Raw genomic sequence first — 20,868 nt, 5'->3', positions numbered from 1 at the left:
GATTGAGTCACGTCGAAGAGAAGTTTGTGGACGTTAGGGTTCGTTTATTTAGCAATGATTTGTTCTTGAAATATTTTCATGCCTGATGCACGGTTTCCAAGTATAGAACAAATTACGTTCCAATAAATAAAACGCATGGAAGAAGGCAAAAAAAAAAACAACAATAACACCAACGTGAAACAAAACCGCGACAAGAAAAACTATTGCATATCTACTAAAATGAATAGCTTAATACGGAATCAAAGTAAAACAGAATAAACAACACATAATAGGTTTGGTTTACACAAAGGTTAACATCGTAACCGTGGGGTCGTTTCCACACCGTTCAGGACGAGGATATCTCGTCTGCTTTTTCCGGTTCACGCCTCACTCAACCGTTCTGGACGAACCAGGCACGCTCATGGCTAAGTTTGCGTCTGTACCAACAAATAAAAGCACTGAACTTTTTTTTTTTTTAATTTTTCTCCTATTTTGTTTGTGGCTAGACATTTGATTTTGAAGGCAATGAATTGTATTTTTTGAAGACAGCAGTTAAGCAGCTGAGGGTCAAAAATTACCCCCCAAAAAACTTAGAACGGTTAAGGGGTTAAAGAATACAACTCCGATTATCTATACCAGGGGTGGCCAAGCTGCGGCTCACCGCGTGTTGAAGTGAGGCTCGCAGCTCCCCCCCCCCCCCCCCCCCCCCCCCGCACTTCCCAAAAAGAGACATGGAACGCGTTTTAAATCGAAAGACGGGTTGCAATTCGGTAGTCTTGTGCTCCTGTTACCTTACGTACAGTTGGACTGATTTTGACTAGGATAGATTAAAAGTGGTTCGAGTTTCGTTTATTGCTCTGGACAAAAGTCCCCTCCCCCCTCCCCCGCGGCTCTTGGAAGTTTTGTGGTTTTGTTTGCGGCTCTTGGGCTGGGTCAGCCTGGCCACCCTTGATCTATAGTATTAAAAGTTCTTAATTCTGCCACAAAAGCGGGCTAGTAATGTCTAACGGCAAGCTAGTTGATTCGCGTATGATTCAAATGAAAAAGCAATATTTTAAGAAAAAAAAATGGTTTAATCTGTTAGCTGGTGACACTACAGTACGGTCTCGTCATGTTCGTTTCGCGTGTGTCTATTGAGTAGTTGGACTGAGTGTAGACAGACTAGGCAGGTTGATCCAGCTTGGTAAAGTATGTAATACACGTTACTGTAGGTAAAGTAATGTGCGACACGGCTATAACATTCAGTTAGGCCAGCTTATTCCCAAGCTAGGCCATGTTAATCAAGGTTAGCTTTAGAGAGGATAGATTAGGCTATAGGTTAGGTCAAGTTATGTTAGGCTAAGTTAGGTTAGGTTAGGTTAGGTTAGGTTAAGTTAGGCTAGACTAGATAGGTTAGGTTTAGCTAGGCTGGGTTCGGTTAGGTTAGGTTAGGCTACGTTAGGTTAGGTTAGGTTAGGTTCGGCTAGGTATCACGCTGCACCATTAAAACAAGGCGTATACAGCCATGACGAGCGCGTGGACAGCTGTCTCTCACCGATTCTTTTATTCCTCTTATACCCCGAAACAAGAAAGAAACCTTGACCGGGCCAATTCCGATTTAAGGCCCGGAGGCTCCACGCTAGAAGCTCGGGAAGCCCACTCCATCCAAAAGCGGTGAGGTCCTCCAAGACGTCAGGCCCCGCACCGAACACTCGAACAACCAAAATGCCGGTCCAGCACCCCCCCCCCCCCCCTTCTTGGCGTCCAAGGGGTGACGGTGCGGCATCGATGGTGCATGAAATTGGAATCCCTAAATCCCCCATGGGGAACGTCGAGCGCCCCCACTCGTGAATGACAACAGAACGCGCGGAGGACGGGGTTGGGGCGCTCGGGGTGGGGGCAGGGGTCCGCACACCTCGTCGTCGGTTGTCGCGCTCTTATGGGACTCCGGGGAATTTGGGGGAGGGGGGGGGGGGGGGGGGGTCCGCCCGAGGATCGACGGGAGGAGCCGCCAGAGCAGACAGAAACCGTCTCCGTGTGCCTAGCGAAGGGCCATCGTGTCGCTTGCAAAATAATAATAATAAAAAAGCCTAATACTTAGTTGTTTTGCGCTTATTTTAGGTTTTTCCTCGAGCTTATACTGTGTTGTCTTCCTTCTAAAATTGACGGCTGTGGGCCACGTCTGCAGTATATTAGAGGTTGTGAGCCGGGAACGACGTCGGTTTCCCCTATAATACGAGCTCCGCTATAAAATAACGCGCTTTCAGATTCTATTGAGAGCAGCCATAGGTACAGCAGGAGAGAGGTTAAGAAACCGCTACATGCCCCGCCTCCGTCACGAGCTCATAGCGTTTCGTTGGCTTTTGCTGCGGGCGCGACCGAGTGCTATTAAAGGCAGCTGGCTCGCGCTCGGGGCCGAATCTACTGGCTTATTCTAGAACTTTTAGCAAACCGTTACCGTGTTCATCGTGTACCATACTACCTGGAGCCTTTGAAGCGTGCTTTATAGCGTGCGCCCCGCGGTCGAGGTATCGCCTGGTCGCGCGCTCAAAAGCATGCTTCATAGGCTTCGGAAGTGAGATGCGCGGAACACGGTTGTCAGGAACACGGTGTCAGTTTGCTGAATGTTCCTATTCACCTGCCGCCGACTATAAAAACTTGTAAAGTTTTTTGTACATTTTTTTTAATAATGAAGTGAAATTTAAGATATCCGGAAATTCGGAACTACTCCATCAGAGTCCCGTAATTCAAATAAATAAATAAAAACATTTAAGCGCATGGGTGTTGGAAGTTTTCTCTATTAGAGAGTGTTAGAATAGGGAGCCCAAATCGCTTCGGGTTCCCCGAACAGCTTGGGGCACTACGCTGCGCTTGCGCAGAACTTCTGCCTGCGACGCTCCAAGGAGCTCGGGGGACATATTCTCGTTTTCACCTCAAAAAAAAAAAAAAAAAAAAAAAGTTTTGCCCATTGTTTGTTTGTTGTGTGAAGTAGTTTTTACAAGAATTGGTTGTCGGGGGAAGAGGCGATGCTTTTGAAACGTGTACGTCTTGATAAAGTAACGCATATCTCATTTAAACTGCGCCTACATACATCAGTTCTCTACATAAAGGGGGAAATTAGTAAATGCTCCCAGAGGCGCAAGTACTTCTTTTTTTTTTTTTGCCATGGTTTTAGAGGTGAAAAAGACTATGAGCGCTGGGGCTCTCTGTTTTAAAACTGTATATTAATGAGATCATATGGAGTTACGAATGCGTACACTTTTCTGCTCTAGCTGATACCGTATTGAAAAACTAAATCCTACCAAGAGCGTCACGTTTTGTGTATGTGTGTGTGTTTTTTTTTTCGGATGGAGACTTATTGCACGCTACCAGTTCCCAGTTTTGACGACGCCGCCAGGCACAGCGCGAAGCTGACCCGTCCCTAGGCCGGACATAAGGACATACGAAGAGGGGCTCCGGCAAGTGTCCGGGTCGGTTCCGCTTCCGAGCCGAGGGGCGGTGGTTCTAACCCGATTACGGAAGAGCGGCGCGTCATTGCCGAGGCCCTCCGTTCGTCCCACCAGCTCACGGGGGGCGCCCTTAACCCAATTAGGCCTAGTGGCCCCCGGCGGCTTCGTCGAAGGACCCCGTCTCGTCGTCAAGACGGCGGACATTAAGAGGGAGACGTGGGACGTCGGGAGGGTTTCGGCCGCGGTCGTCAAAAGGACGCTAGGGACCCAATCCCGAGTTCAACGAGACCTCAATCTAAGGTCGAGGAGTCGGTATATTCACGAGACGCCATTGTTCGTCGCGGTGTGTATACCGCGTGTTATCGGAGCGAGCGCACCCTTCTCGTCTGCTAAGGTTGACAACCTTGGTCAACACTATGGAGGCTATTCTAACTAGAATAGCTCCATACTGCTTTTGTTTTCGTGTATTAATACTAGTGTTAATACACGAAACGTTTAAACACGAAATGTACATACCAAACCCGAAAGCTGACATTTAAATACCTTCAAACTAGTGATAACACCGAGCAGACTGGTTGAGTGAAGAAGAAAAACGTGGGAGTTAAGAATGAAAAAAAGAAGAAATCTCAGCTTTAACAATGTACAGGTCACAAAAACAGGACATAAAAATTAAAATCTGTTTGAAAGTTCACGGGACAGTTGTTTTGCTATTTAGGCACGAACGGGAACGGTCAGGACAGTGGCGTATATAAGGTTACATTTCAAGACACAGATACATACGTACCATATGCCATAGTGATATAGCGAGACGCTAGAATACTTGGTATTGAAGTGCACTGGAGCTTCTACACGACGGTAATAAACGGTGACGGTGACAAGTGGTGATGAGTCCCGAAAATGTGCATAGGACGCTAAACACCCCTGTCGGAGACGTGTTCTTGCATAGCCTCCTCTACACTCACAAGGCCTGGCAGTTGGACGACGGAGCCGTAGAGTGCCCGGTCGCAGATTTGGAGCGCGAGGATCTGGTAGCACGGAGCATTTCTCGGGGAACACGGACGTCAGCGCACCGTTTTTGCAGCGCCAAGGACCCGAAACGCACTTGTTCGCTCGGAAGAAATGTGTTTCCGCATCTCGCCGCAGCGGGGCGCCAGTCACGTGGCTCCCCTCTCATCCGTTGCCTGCTGCTCCGCCTTTTCCATTTCGGCGGCCGCTTCTCGTGGCGATCTGCCAGGCTTTGTCAGTATACAGGAGGCTATGGTTCTAGTTGAAACAGTCAGCAGATACTCGTGCTTGATTGATAACGATAATAGACCCTTTTCAAAAGTGAGCGCCATTTCCCGTCCGTCATTGCTCGATCACGTTATCCGAGCACGTATTGGGCACGAGGCCTGCGTCATAGTTTGGCGAGGGCTCGTATCCAATCACGTGCTTCGTGTCCATGAATGGATGAATGGATGTTGATGGCTATACCCTTTGTAAAAGCGGTAGCATGCGCCACCTAACCTAGGTCTAAAAAGACGAACCACTGATATTCGGACCCAAAAATGGTGACTATGAATGTTGCTCGATGTACCTTAGAAAAAAGAGGTGTATTGCATCTGTTGTGCTTCATCGCGTTTGCCGTGCTCGAGGAGCCGACTTTATGCATTATTATAAAGCCGGGGTCCCGCAGCTTATACATCGTACAAGAGACAGTCTGCAAACGAATTCGAAGGCAAGTCACCACGAGATCCGCGCTTCGAATGCCGCATGGCAACAAGTTCAATGAGAAACTTGGCACGTGGCACTTGAACCACGGTTACTGATGCCTGCAGACTGTCTTTCGTATGATGTGGTAGAGCAGTGTGGCCACGGCTTTGCGCAACCAAAGCGTCTGTACAGAAGTCTGTTTGTGTTCAGCGACGACCGTAACGCCAGCTTAAAACTAGAAATAAAAAAAAGCCAAAAGAAAAACTTGCAAAAAGGCGGCATTCGTGGTGCGAGTGTTCCCGTCATCTACGGTGTTTTTCGGTGACCTGTCTTGGAGATCATCGTCGACGCCCACCGGACAGCCTAAACCCAAAGTGCAGGTTGATATCCCCGAAACAAAAATGTTCTCACGTGACTTCAACCAGATTAAAAAAAAAAAAAGAGAAGAACAAAGGGGAAGGGGGCAGTGAGTAGCTAAAAATGACGGCTATCATTTCGATTCGGCGAGCAAGGCTCCGACTTTCAGCTTGTTTGCTCCTTGCAAGCAACAACAAACCTAAACCGAATAAAAAACCTTTATTTTTATCGTTACTCGCTTACAACCAGTCACCCTCACGCGAGTGTAATATATGTGTTTTTTTCTTGCCCCCCCCCCCCCCCCCCCCCCCGCATCTTTTTTCCCCCAAGCTTTTGTTTCTACTTCGCGTTGCTGTGGGGCGCGTCTGTCGGCACAGTGTTTTGGGCACAAAACGCTCCCGACTCCAAATCATGGGGAGTCTGGCTCTTCTTTTCACCCGGTGATTTTGACCTCCAATCGAAGCTTAGAAACCCCCAAAATATATAATAAAGATAAAAGCAGACGATAAAGCCGTTAGCCCCGGTCTTCAACCCTCACTTGGCTCTCTGTCTCTCTTCTTTATTTTTTGTATCTATCCCCGTTTTTTGTGGGTTTTTTTTTCTAGTAGAGAGCCGGAAAGACAAAAAGATATAAACGACGTAAATAAAATGTAAAGGTCCTAGTCTTGAAAGAGAGGACCGTTGAGGAGAGTTCCTTACCGAAAACAAACGACCGGTGTAGATGAGACCAGAGAAAGACAAAGAGGTCCCAGAATGGTGGACTTTTTTTTTTTTTTTCTGTCTCTTTTTTTTTTTAATGTGTACTTTGGCGGCCTGGTCGCTGTAATTGGGTACACGATGTTCTCAGACCCGTTTCTAGGGGTGTCGAAAACGGAAGCCTCAGCGAATCATGCCATCCCCCCCCCCCCTTTTTCCTTTTATTTAAACCGAAACTGGGGAAACGGTATTCCAGCCGTACTGATCGCTTTTTTTTTTATCTTCTTTTCTGTCGAGTTGTTACCGTTAGTTTTATTGAACCTTTCAGTGCGTCTATAATTCTCGAGTAATGCGGAGATTTCGCTATGAGGTATTAAGAACTGGGATGCCACAAGCTCTGCCGAGAGTGTGGTACGTCAGCAGATTGCCTCTATAATATGGAAACCTAAACGTTAACGTTTTTTTTTTGCTGTACAACTTAACTGAAAACATCTCTGTACACGAACAAGTTCGTACATATAAAAAAATAAGACAAGGACAAGGGGTAGAACCAAATACAAATAGCGCCGTACACGAAGATGAGTGGAATAACTTCACATATACAACGCTTTTCTGCAATGTTCTTTTTGTGTTTGTGTGAACGAAAATTTATTTGTTTTTTTTTATCCACGGTTTTATTTGTTTACAATGAATTAAATTTCGGCTAAAACACCATAATTCACATGCAGTCTTTTCTTTTCTTTTAAAAAATTTTGGGCATTGCAAACGCACCTATTAGATTGCGAGATTCACAAAAACTCAATCGCAGGATGAGCTTTCGTACTCAGTGCACGCACACGGATGCCCCTAGGGGCTTGGGGCGCCCCCTAATCTTCCGTTAGCGCGTGCATGCGTTTCGACCTCCGAAATTTCATCACACCGCCTCCTTCGTTCGGCCCCTTCAAAGTCGCTGCAACGCTAAGCTTCTTTAGGCTCTATAATCGCAACCGTCATTTCCCGAGGGCTGAGAGGTTGAGGGGAGGCATAGGTGCAGGTACCATTCGACGTGTGGTTGTCGACCGAGGCACCGGCTTAACCCAAACTAACACACACACAAATAATAATAGGAACAGCATAATTTGAGTTTTTTTTTTCTCAAAGATTTCGATTGCTTTAGAGAGGAAAATATTTTTTTTTATTTAGGCAAAAAAGGTGGAATTGTAACGAGGGGGATGAAAAAATAAAAAAGAAAGACGCTGCCACTTTGGTGGCTTGACGCATTTCAACGCCCCTGAAACTTGGTCCAAGCGTTACGACCATAACACATTTGTGTACACCCGCGAGCGATATGAAGGTGAACAGCCCTCTTCTTGCTTTTGACACTCCTGTAAGTTTTGGAACAAGCTCTGTTCCAGAAGAGGGCTACAACGCAAAGTTTAGACCCCCAAACTACGTGCCATTCGAGACGTTGAGAGTTAACATACCTTTAGGGAGCCGTAAAAGAGGCAAGAAACGAGGTAAGGTGTTCACCCTAATTTTGCCGGCGGGTGCACTCAAACCTATTTTACAGACACGGGCACACCGACACATATATTATTTTATGCATGTATTAATCATTTCCCCCATGTTGGCAAAATACGGTTAGATACAATGTTTTCTTGTGAAAGTGAAGATGAAACTAATAAAAAACATAGGACGCTGTCATTTTTTTTTTGTAGGCTTGACGCGCGAAGTATGCTATGCGTGAAGTGATTCATCTAGTCTGAATTGAAACCGTTGGCAACAACAGGATCGTTCATGGTATGCATTGCTTTCTCACCTCTAAAACAACAACAAAAAAAGAAACCATCGGCAGTGCATTGTTAAACTTTTTTATAACTTGTACGTCATTGTCCGTACAGCTGAACAATTACTGATTTTAGGTTACCGAGGAAAATAACTTTCTTCTTTTTTTTTGGGGGGGGGGGGGGGGGGGGGACGGTGACACGATATTTTTTTTTTTTTTGCAGCACAGTTTGTTTACAGAGTAATTTTTTGAAGCTAAATTCGGTCACCCTAGGATTGGAAAAGACAAAGTCCTGCAAACGTGTAGGTGTTCAGGAGGAGGCATCCTAATAGCTAACATTCCCTAAGGAGTCACTTCACCAATGAATTGCATACTTCTAATAAATATTTAAGAAAATTGTTTCCTCCAGTGTGGGTTATTAATTTGGGTATGGTTCTATTTTAACACGTCAGAGAACATTTATCAAGCTTCGTTTGCTCACTTATTTTGTGTGAGTTTTAGGTTTTGTTTTGTTTTTCTTGCGGAGATAGTATCGGTTTCGAAACACGTCTCGGAGTACACGCTGTTGCCAGACGTACAAGAACCGCATCGCAAAATATGTCTTATTTTTAGGTAGGAAAAAAAAAAGAAAACGAAAGTCGAGGTTCAAATTTCATAGGTGTGTTGGAGTTCAGTTCGCGACACAACTCGTGCGAACTTTACGTGTACAGCAACGGAGTGAGGCTTCGCGCGGAACAGCGACGCCGACTCCGAAGTCGTACACGGGACGAGGCGTCGGGTGTAGGGGTGCAACGAGAGCAAGACGCACTTTCCGTGTTCCTTTGGGAAGCACTCAGGGCGGGCACCGTGTTCGTTCCTTGCGGTAGACTGTGCGGGAGGCGCCGTAGAGGTAGGAGGAAGAAGAGGGGGGGGGCACGGTGGAAAGGTTGCAATGGAGGCAGTCTCTTCTTTTTCTTATTTCCCGCCCTTGCTCCCCCCTCCCTCCTCTATCTCTCCCCCCCCCCCCCCCCCCCCCGCTTTTACAGGGCCACGTGACACAGGTGTGTGAGTTCTCAGAGCCCCGAAAAGTGCTCCCGCTAATGTGTAGAGGCCTGTTCCAAAAACAAAGTTTCGCGAACTGTCGTAAAAAAAAAAGGAATCACGTGGTACGATCCGTAACAATATTACGACGTTAATAGTACGTACTTGAGTTAAAACGAATCGTGACTGTGCATGATATAGACGCACGGATATATCGTTAATATTCGACCACCCCGACCCTCTCAAAACAAACTACACAATGCCTCAAACCTTAACATCACTGTCGTCTCTATTTCTAAAAATGGCGGCCTCCAATTCGTTCCGTCTGCCACTGTCATCTTGTTTATTTACATTTTTTTTAGCATCGCACGAGCCCATATTTATGAAGTGCGCCTAGCCGTACCTTCCAAAATGGCCGCGTTCACTCCTCGCTGCTTGCAACGATTGTCATCGTCGCCTCATCCATCTAACGTATATATATATAGAGACAAACACACACACACATGTACCGCTTGTCGACGGCGCTTCTGTAAGACGCGCGAGAATTGAAAAGGAAGCTTCATAGAGTGCGCTAACGAACTCTTCCCGAAGGGTTCGGAATCAGAGCCACGGCACCGAAGCTGCCGACGCGCCGAGCCGAACGAAGCTCGGGCGAAAACTCAGGGTTGTAACCCGATTAGCGGAGCCGCCCGCGTGCCCCGCAGCCTCGCTAGTGCAAACCGTAAAGGAGAGAGAGGGAGAGAGAGGGGGGGGGGGGTTTCGTCCGAGGTCCGGACTCAAGATCAACACAGCGAAGATCGGGTTCAAACCCTCGGGGGTCTATATCAATGTCGGAGTCGTGGCGTTGGGGTTCGGTGCTGCGACAAAGTTCCCTGCCGCTTTCGGGCAGTTTTTACGTCACAGATCGCCGTCTCTGGTGCAAGGTTTGGACCTGGGTTTATTTTTTTTTTCGTTCTTTGTAGATCGAAGTTTGGAGTGGTCGCTTGATGAGAGTATAGGAGGGAAGTGTGCACATATCCACGACGGGGTAGGAGGATGTCCAGGTCGGGAAGTCTTAATGATGTCCAGTTTGGTCGTGTTTTCGACAAGCTTTATACGGATATATTTCTAGTTCGTTTGTTTTGGTTTGTTAGTGACGATTGTTGAAATAAATAGACGATTCTTTTGAAGGATGTAAATTTTATCTTTATTTTTTTTTTTTGTAATCAAAGTTCCTGCTGTGCTAAGGGCGTGTTTGGCGGAACCCTCGAATTGGGACTAAGCTTGAAGTTGATTTGGTGATAGCCGAGTCGGTGCAGGAAAATCGACAGAGCCAACTTGAGTGCTAGAGCTCAAAATGCGTATCTTGATCATAGGTTTCCCACTGCTTAGTTTATAAATTAGTTACAAACAATCGCTCTTGCTGTTGGATTTATGTTTTCATTACCGACAAGGTATCCTCAATTCGTCGAGTCGTCACTATTATGTAGAATAAAAACAATTTAGGAGCGGTAAAATATTCCAGCAATCATTGTTGTTTAAAATGACAAAGTACCCCTCGCTCACCAAGCAAGAATGTTTTGAAGGCACAACAGTAAATATGACACAATCAACCCTCTCCCAGAGATAACCCCCAAATGTTTGTTTTGTCCAGAAGACACTTTTTTGTTTTGTTGTATTCTGCTAAAATAAAATATTTAAGAAATAGTTCTAAAATCTTTTGCAATCTTAGGGCAATGCTCTATATTTCGAATCAGTCGCCTTATATTCCCGAGAATTTATTGTAGTTGCCGTCTCACTCTCAGCGGCATTCATGCTCGCGCGACTCACATGGCAGCACCTGTTTCGTTAAAAACTTTAAGCCCACTTTTGTTTCACAGCGTACAGTTTAGTTAATTGCGATTACTCATGTACGTTTGACACATTGGTAAAACACCATTCCTACGATGAACGTCGGAAGGTAGTTAGTTGGCCCCCACGTTTCAGTTTTTGGCCCGGTCTCTCCCGCATTAGGGAGAATAGGGAATACTCGGGGCCAATTAGGGTTATCCATCTCCGAATTTCCCGCTGCTTCTGCCTCCACACCCTTTTTTCGGAGCGAACAATGGAGGCTCACCCGTCGTCGCTCTCAAAACGGAACCCCGTCTCGCACTTTTTTGTTTTGGTTCCTTTCCTCGTAGATAGAGTAGGCCTCTCTTAACCTCCTCCTCTTCCTCCTCCCCCTTCTCCCCCGTAACACACAGAAAAAGGGGGACGAGAAATATGGCGCCCCATGAAAACGGAATTAGAATGCGAACTAAGCAAAAAAATACCCGAAGAGTTCCAAATGAATCGAACCAAAACGAAGAAATCACAAATGGGCGAAATCTCAAAGTTCCCCAATCGCTTAGTTACAATCTTGCGTCAGTTTCCTCAATTCCTTTTTTTTTTAAATTTGTATTATATTTCTCGCGCGTATTTCTGAGTTGGGGAGTGAGTATGAGCTGAGCCACTAAGTGTAGAAGCATCGTTGGCAACGACGGCAACGGTAGTCCCCCCGCTACCCTTACGCTTTTCTTTTTTGTAAAGACGTTTTTATATTATTTTACTTTTTTTGTTTTTTCTTCTACGCACTCCTTTTCCACTTCTTCATCAGCACTCCATTTATTTCAGCGAGCCCGGCTGTCGGCGCGCTATTTTGTTACGAGTGAGGCGCTTGCCTCCGCGTTCGCTCGTATGTAAGCCCTGTGTTCCGAAACGTCGTCGGCTAAGCAGGAAAAAAAAAAAAAAAAGGAGCTCGCGCTGACGTTGACGGCGCCCATTTGTCATGCGGCTTTTCTTCGTCAATGCTCGGCAAGGCGCCCCTGTTCAAACGTTTTGTTTGAAGGAGACTCACTCCGACCTATCTGGGAATGCTAGCGCGCGCGTGTAGCGTCCGCTGTTTTGCGCGCCTATTTCCGGAACGCTGACACACGGTCGAGTTAGGATGAAAGCGGCGTCGCCGCTTGTTGAGCGTCATCTCTTCTGCGTTACCTTCTTTCAAGCCGAGTCCCCAATGGTCGTATACGTCGTACAAAAGAGATACGCGGTGTTTTTCGAGGCAGACGCGCTGACAAAATTCCCCGCGTATTCGCCTCGACCACGTTCGGATCGTGTTTACTTCGTGCACGTGCATGCTCCGACATGTCTTCGGGAAGTGTTTTTGTATGACCAGGGGGACAAGACTTTTGCACAAGGAAGACGAGCCTCTGAGACAGCGTCTGTGGGCTTTCTTTTGCATGATTGTGCTAGCAGTTGACTGGCTTTACGCAACGCGTGAAAGTAGTCTAAGCTGGTAAGAACTTGAAAGTGGAAAAGAAATAAAAATAAACGAGGAGGAGTTTGGTTTTTTTTCTTCTAAGTGATGCTTCACTTAAAGGATGTGGCTGCGGGACTTAGCAACTGTTCTACGTGTTTCTCGGAGGCGTTTAGCTAAGTATAATGAAGATAATATGATACGAGGGACATTCACGAAGCACCTATTATCGTCGCGAAGGAATGGAGATTCAGCAATAAAACTCTTGTAGGCGTTTACCTTTTTTTCTTTTTATGTGTTTGTCACCCAGAGTCACGCACTTCTGCCAGCGAGGAACAACCTGTCGGAGACGATTGTTATGGAACTCATCGTGAGGATTGTTCAGGAATCGCTCCACTTGAGCAATCTCTTGATCGTCTTCCTCGAAATGCTTTCCGCGCAGTAGAGTCTTCATGAGAGGGAAGAGAAAGAATACACTAGGTGCGAGGTCGGGGGGATATCGGGGATGAGGTGAAATTTCGTAACCTAAAAAGGGTGCGTATGACAACGTTGCCTGCGCCGAGTGAGCCGGGGCATCGCCATGAAGCAGACGGGCACCTTTCTGCTTTGTTCCCCTCAATTTCGTTTTTTGTGCTGATTGTTTGTGTTTTAACAACGTTTCTCGTACTTGAACTTTGGTGCTTGGAACGCGTCTCTGACTGTGGTCTTTCGATTTCCGCCTGGTGACGTCATAGACGTGTCATGCTGTAGCGCCGGTCGCGATCCTGGCGGCGTCCCAACATCGGGGACGGATGTGGTGGACGACTGTTCTGCCGCGGGTTGCTCCCCAGTGTGGCAGCCCACGCAAGTTTCGGCAGCCAGAAGTTGGGACGCCGCGACGACAGCGACACTCGCGTTTGCTCGTGTTTTTCGCCAGCATTTCTACGACCAACCGTCAGGATCGCGACATCCGACATCCGATAACGTGTGAACGGTGATATGATTTGCTGAGAGGGGACCAGAATGTATGTGGCGGAAGCCTCCATTGGACGTTAAACCCATTCTGCTTGCCCAACCGTGGGACCAATATGTCGGTATATGAGCGCTGGTCAAGCGTGGCAATGGCTGTGCATTTCGGAAACTCTGGCTTCGGGTAACACTTTACACAACTTGCGCGATGGAGAAGAAATCAGAAAGTAAAATTTTGTCTTCCCCGTAATATTTGGGATTTACCTTCTAACTTCAATTCACCGCGCAATACCGCCTTCTTCTTTTCGCATTCGTTGAATGTATCTCGTTAATTTGATTGGCCAATTTTTCTTAGCCTGTATCGCCGTGTGTGCAACCAAATCAGCGGGAAAGGAAACATACAATAGTTAAAGAATCCTAACATTAAAGTTTCTTCAAAGGCACTACAATGAAATCAGGTAATTAATAAACTACGATTTTCCGAACTGTTCGGTTTGTTTTTGTTTCAATGGCTTAAAAATCGCTAAGACATTTGATATCTAAGATTCGGAACCGATTCTGAGAACTGCTCAAGTGACTGAAACTGATTTTTAACTTTGCGGCCTGCATCAATTTTTTGTCTATTGGAGTGAAGCCTAAATGCATATTTTAATTATGCGTAGACACATGCGCAGTGTTATAAAATAATCATAAGGATAAAACTAATAAACAAAATTGGGAGCAAAACCGTAAAACCAAACGCTATGAATGCCTGAGTTGGCTTCCCCACGCAGTGGGTGCATTAGAGGTGTAGCCAGCTTCTCAGGGGGAAGCGCTGTTTCCTTGCTGATGCTCTGAAGCCGCTCTGATGCTTTGATGCTCTGAAGCCGAATCTCAAGAAGCACTTCTAATTTTCTTGAGATTTTTCTTTTTATTATTTGGCAAAAACAACGTTCAGTGAACTAATTACAAAAGTAAATACGCGATAGATGTGGGAACGGCGCTCGATTTTGTGGCCGCGCAAAATATATCAGAACGAGGGCTAAAAACGCCGGCGCTGCATAGCCTAAGAATCTTGAATTCTTCTCCCTTTCCGGCTTTTTATTTTAATGTTTTTTACAATCGAGAAAACATTTATCGCATTCCAATTTTGATGTTTCCAGCATGGATGGATATTTTACCGGCGTGCACTTGTGTAGCAACTTTTACATGTGCCCGTTTGCGACTGCCAAGTTAGCAGCCGTTCTGCGCTTGCCCAAATGAACCCGACGCCACTTTAACGTCAGGCTAACTTCCAGCCATGTAGTCCTTTACACCACAAGTTTAGTTTGAAAACGGATACAAAGGAAGCACTGAAACATGTCAGCAAATGTAGGGGCAACAAATAATTCTTCAATATTGTCAAAAGGACCGGTATTACAAAAGCTTCATCTCTCCCGAATGTACCGCTATCATCAAAGCTCTATCTACCACTTTCGAAAGTATCACAGCTTCAGTACTGTCAAAAGTACCTCCTTCTCCTACCACCTGTCGAGCTTCGCCACTGTCGAAAGTGCCGGTACCAGAAAAGCTTTACCACTGTCGAAAGCACCGCTATAAAAGAAGCATCACCAGAATCAAAAGCATCACAGACAGTTCAGCACTGTCAAAAGCACCCGTATGACTGAAGCTTCAGCACTGTCAAAAGTGCCGGTACCACAAGAGCTTTACCACTGTGGAAAGTACCGTTATAATAGAAGCTTCACCACATTCGAAACAAACACAGGCGCTTCAGCAGTCAAAAGTACCGGTACCATAAAACCTTCATCCCTGTCGAAGTACCAGCGTCGCAGAAGCTTTATCACTGTTGAAAGTACCACTATCATAGACGCTTTACTACATTAGAAAGCATCACACGACGTTCAGCAGTCTCAAAAGTACCCGTATCACGGAAGCTTCAGCACTGTCCAAACTGCCGGTACCACGAAAGCTTTACCACCGTCGAAAGTTCCGCTATCATAGACGCTTTACCACATTCGAAAGTATCACAGGCGCTTCAGCACTGTCGAAGGTACCGGCATCGCAAAAAGCTTCATCAGGCCGTAGTCGGTAGGGCAAGCAGAGGTATCGTGGTAGCTTCATCAGACCGCTGCCAGTAGAAAACTTGTAGAGTAGCGCCAACAATGGCACCCTACTAATGTTTCGCTGTGTCTAATGTGGTTGCCCTCTTGTTCTCTTTGCCTTCTAGGTACGTACATGAGCGATGTACATTTGCCGTTTAACTCTTTACCGTTTGGTAAGAAGGACGTCAACTCTCTCTACTCTTCCCCCTGGTAGCACCTGTAGAGAACCCTTTTTTGCACACGTACTGCGCATGCGCTTGGCTGCCCGCCTCCACGCACCGCGCCCCCGTAGTCGCACCATCTAGAGAGCTAGTGCCTCCACTGTCACCATTTGTCGCCGACACGCTCCGCCACGCATGCGCAAAGAGGAGGGGAGGGTCAGGCCGCCGCAGTTTCGGACTTGGCCGCTTATTACCGTGACGTCACGAGTCGCGCGTTACGCTCGAACCCCGAAGCGCCGCCGCAGTTTCGAACTCGGCTATTTACCGCGACGTCACGAAACGTGTACTCTCGAACCTGGTGCGCCGGAAGTCGCCATTCTTATATATTTTATCGGCCCGAAGGACGATCGTTCTAATGTTCCTTGCGTCGGGAAGTTCGAAAGAACGCCTTATTATCGGAAGTTGGTGTGAAAAAATCGACTAACTGACATGGGATAACGAAATTAAATAGTGACATATAATAACTGGCAGCCTAAAAGGACAGAGCGTGGAAATTCCCGAGCATATCAATATCACTCCGCGGTCTATCAGATTGCGGCTACAAGTGATAAGAACACCGAACAACAAATCACAAAGATAATAAGACACGCTCTGCGTCCCTTAGGGGTGCCAGCGGTTAAAGAGATCCGGTACCATTTTTGCGACAACAAAAGTTCTCGTTGAATTCGACCGTTCTTACACTACGTTTTACGCATATTTTTCTTTCTTCTCGAAACTACGTTGTCGCAAGTTTGGCTGAATTGAAAGTTACGTTATGAGACATATAAGTTTTCTTTTAATTGAGTTTCTACGCATATATTCCGCAACATTCTAGACATTTCTAAAAAAAAAAGAAATTCGCGACCGAAGTTCGCGGTTTAAAATAGTAGCAAAAACATCGCTCTAAAGAAACGTGTATTGAACACGCCACAACAAAATGCCCCCTTTCCCTCAACATGACGAGACTACAATGGAAGCTGAATATAGATAGTTATTCGTTCAGATATGGAGGACTACACGTACCCTAGGTCCGGACCTCGCCCGTCCGACCCGCGCGGACCGGGGTTCGGATAGACCCGGCGTCCCCAACTTCGGGGGACGCAATGAAGCTTCGGGTACCCCAACCCCACGTGGCTCGGACGCGCGAGACTCCCGAAAGAGGGAAGAAGAGGGAAAGGGTGGGAAGCCCGGGCCCCGCCCCCGTCCCGTGTCCGATGCCCCGCCCCCTTTTTTCCCGTTGAGGGAAAGTAAAAGGATGAGAGGGGGAGGGAGAGGGCTACGGAAATCAATCGGCATCGACGGACCCTCACCCTTTCCCATTTCGGTCATTCCTTTTGTTTTTTTTAGGGAAGCTGTGGGGACCACGCTACGCCAGATACTGCTCTCTTCTTTTTCGGCGTGTTTCCCGAAATCTAAGCGTTCGCAAACGAGACGACCCGGGCTTGAACTCGACGTAGCACTTTCCGGGAGTATAAGTGCGTGATCGGAATTAGGGTTAGGGTTTTTGTGCGCGCGCTCGCATTCGAGTTTGAGGCTTTGACTCTTAATCTTCGCGGGTACGGTTTTATTTTCGCTTTCTAGGGAATAATTCTGATTCAGGCGCGTATGTTATTATGCTTAATTCTTTTTTAAAAATAAATGTTTCTTTATGACGGAACGGCGGTGCCTGAGACTTATTTTTTACCTCTGAGTAATGTTGTCGTTTGAATTTTTTTTCTATTAATTTTCTTATTTGGGATTTCTTCTGGTTATATTTTTTTACACAATTAGGGACTTTGAGGTGGATTAGGTTTTTCGGTTTAGCGTTTTAATGTCGTTCTTTTTTCTTACCTCTTGGTAAACACGAGTTCGAAAAGTAATTATAATGGAAATGAAATGAGGAAGAGCAGGGAAAATCTTTTCGACAAAATATATTTATATGGGGGGCTAAGTCACTCCACGCAATTTAAACATGGCTAGTCTATGTATAGTCCCAAGCTTTTCAAAGGTTATCGTAAAATGATCACGGTTCAATCCTAGGCACGTGTTAAACTGGTGCCATATGACATGCATGATGATTAAAACCTGAGACTGGGGTTTAAAAGAAAAAAAAATACGGAAACTCGTGAAATACGAAGAAAAAGGAACAGACAACGTCTCAAACTCAGCTAAAAACTTTATTGCCTCTACGCCTTGTGTACCCCTCCCCCGAGCGTCGCCACCACCACAACGGTTGATCACCGAACTACAAACAATACACCAGAATCACAATACACCGAACCGCAAACAATACAATACAGTTTAACCGTTTATTTTTCATAAGAAATGCGGTTTTTCTTTTCATAGTAGATTAACAAAAAAAAAAAAAAAGAATTTATCGAGCTTTATTTTTTAACTATTTAGTAATATTTTTTATCATAGCTGAGTTTTAAATCTTTGGCACCGAGATTTGAGTTATTGCGAAAATCAAGCTGGGAAGTACATAACGCATCGACGTTGTTTTTATTTAAATTTATTTTCTGTTTGGTATAAACGTGTTAATAGGGTCTTTAAGCAAACCGCTGCCGCGTTCCGAGTACCGCACTACCGGAGCCTTTGAAGCATGCTTTTAAGCGCAGGGCACGTGCTTAGAAGCGTGCTTCGAAGGCTCCGGTAGAGCGGGACTCGGAACGCGGCAGCGGTTTGCTAAAGGTCCCCAATATCTTTGCTGGCACGGTCAAGCGGACATTTCGAAGCGACTGGAATAAAACCCGACGTGAAAATAAAAACTTCTTGCAATATACTTTTATTTTTGTTACAGACATTTAACTCCGCGTACAATAGTTTAGCATTCGACACCATAAACATCATGAGGTACAAAATACACTCGCAGTAACTACAAGTCGGCGACGACGAAAAAAAGGGAGTGCGTTGCGAGTTCATATACTTCGTTTCATCTTAAGTACCGAGGAAACTGATGCTACGAGCGAATGGTACCGATCTAACAGCTTAAAAAGCTCAAGTCCTCAGACCTTTTTTATCTGTTTATGATCGGTTCAGCGACGACAGAAATACGACGATCACCGGGACGGTGCACTTTTAGGGCTGACTGATTAGTCTCATCGGCGGGTATACGTCGTCTGCGTCTGGATTTGAGCCGAAAACGAAGCACAGACCCGTAGCTCTCGAGTTTTTGAACAGTGCCCCTGGCGAGCAAGACCGGATATTTTTTTAAGTCGCGTCTCCACCGTGCGCAGCGTTGCGTCTCCTTTCAAAAAAGATCGATTAGTGCGCGTGAAGATAGCCTCCTATGTAATGAGAAAGCCTGGCAGATAACCACGGGAAGCGGCCGCCGAAGTGAAAAAGGTGGAGCAACAGACAACGGATGAAAGGAGAGCTACGTGACTGGCGCCCCGCTGCGGCGAGACGCCGAAACGCACTTCCCCCGAGCTAACAAGTGTGTTTCGGGACGTCGCCGCCGCAAAAGATGTGCGCTGACGTCCAGGTTCCCCGAAAAATGGCTCCTTGATAACCCTGTGCTACCAGATACTCGCGCTCCGAATCGGTGACCGGGCACTCTGTGGCTCTGTCGTCGAACTGCAAGGCTTTGGGAGTATGGGGGAGGCTATGGTCAGCCTTACATGGTAGCGTTTCGAGGACGCTAGCGGAGACGCCTCCTTTTGGGGTCGCGTCTCGTGAACGCTACAACAGCCGAAGTTCGAATCATTCAGCAAGGAGCGTAAACATTGTTACCTATGCCGTGATTTTTTTTTAAAATCAGTCAGTGGTTATTTTTATTTTACTTTTTGTTTTTACGCACATTACGTTCCACAATGAAACCAAGTCGCACCGATACGTAACCCCTACTGTCAAAAACAAAACAAAAAAAAAAAAAAAAGAAAAGGAAACAAAAAGACAACTTTACTTTGTTTCACTTTCAGTCCGACTGCAGACGATGCTACGATCGTGTGTAGCCAATAAAACCGCTCTAAAATTGCATCGTCACGGCCAGGGTGGAGAATAAAAATCAGTAGGAGTTACCGTGATTTAAATCCCGATTTAAATCAGACCAGTTTTACTACGATGATTTAAATCTGAATTTTGTCCCCGGAAATAACAACAAAAAAAAAAAAGATTTTATTTACCGTTTGTCTGTCATTCGATGCTTCCTATGTATATGTGTTTTGTACTGAAATAATATTTAATAAAATCATCGAGCGAGAAAGATTTGTAGTAGGCTGAACAGAGGCAAAAAGCAATGCACTTCTGGGCGAATTCGGATTGTTGAACTTTATTTCTATCTTCTGTTTCGTTCGTTTGTTACGTAACGTGCTATTGCAAACAAATCCAACCGTGAAATAAAAACAAAAAAAGTCGAAAAAAGTAATGCCTTGTAGCGAGCAAATCCAAGCGCGAAAAGGAAGAAAATAACTAGCTAAAAATTAAGCTGTTTTTGTTTGTTTGTGTTAATGTTTTTGTTCTAGTAAGGCACGGGTTACATCAATCAAAAACGGAATTAATTAAACGGTACTTTAAATTCTCAAATAATTTTTCCGTATCGTTATCAGCGATCCGATGGATTGATGAATCGATCTACCATGTTTCAAAATGCACGCAGTAATAAAAAGTTTATTTTGTAGCTAGGACGATTTAAATCAAAATTCAATTTAGATCAAATAAATCCGATCTATTTAAATAAATTAAAAAAAAAACTATGTTAGTCACGGCGCTTGTTGTCTTCGTGGGTTTGCATATCACCGGCAAAAACCAATCAGATACAAAACAACAAAAGTTCAAGGTCTCGGCGTAGTATTTTACCGCGCACGATCGTTTTCGTCGGCCTTTATAGCAGACTCGCAAACACAGCGAGCTCCGCGACAATTCGAGCGAAGACGGAGATAGCGCATGACAAATTCGTCTGCCTCCTCCCGCTATTCGTCACTCTACACCTTAACCAGTTTGGATCGTTTTTTTTTTTTTTTTTAATTTTGAATCCCCGCGGCCGTTGACAACGGAGGAGCCATTACCGGACTCCCCGCGTCGCGTACCGTTTTGGGGGGTATACAGAAGCGAGTTGGCCGGCGGCCGGCCGAGTCAACCGTGCTTCGCGGTACCTTATCATTACTTCCGCGAACGGAAGGCGAACAACACGCGACACACACACACACACACACACACACACACACACACACACACGCGGCGCCGTAGAGAAGAAAGCCCCTTCATAGGCGAGCGAGCCGCTTTACGAGAGCGAGAGCCTCGGTTTGTTGTGGCATCACGTATCCAGGGAAACGAAGCAAATAGAACGCGCCTGTAAAGACACACACACACACTTGGACGCGGGGGCCTGACAGCTGTGGCACCGGACACAGCGCGAGGTCCCCCTGCCGCTCCCACTCGTGCATATACTCCTATTAATCGTGAAATAAAAAAGAAAATAATAACAAAAAGACAGTTACGCAGACGTTATCGAACCCCCGTTTCACATGGA

The 20,868-nt window shown here is 45.9% G+C and overlaps 1 protein-coding gene across 1 annotated transcript in view; it reads left to right on the top strand.

The window, feature by feature from the left end:
- The window catches only part of LOC8024511 (homeobox protein onecut-like), a 146,582-nt gene that overhangs the window by 63,424 nt on the left and 62,290 nt on the right, over nt 1–20,868 (top strand). The gene's annotated exons all lie outside the window — the stretch shown is intronic.

This window comes from Ixodes scapularis, unplaced genomic scaffold (genome assembly GCF_016920785.2).
Source record: "Ixodes scapularis isolate PalLabHiFi unplaced genomic scaffold, ASM1692078v2 PGA_scaffold12__126_contigs__length_90152505, whole genome shotgun sequence".
Lineage (NCBI taxonomy): Eukaryota > Metazoa > Arthropoda > Arachnida > Ixodida > Ixodidae > Ixodes > Ixodes scapularis.
This window is presented reverse-complemented; position numbering and strand designations above follow the sequence as displayed.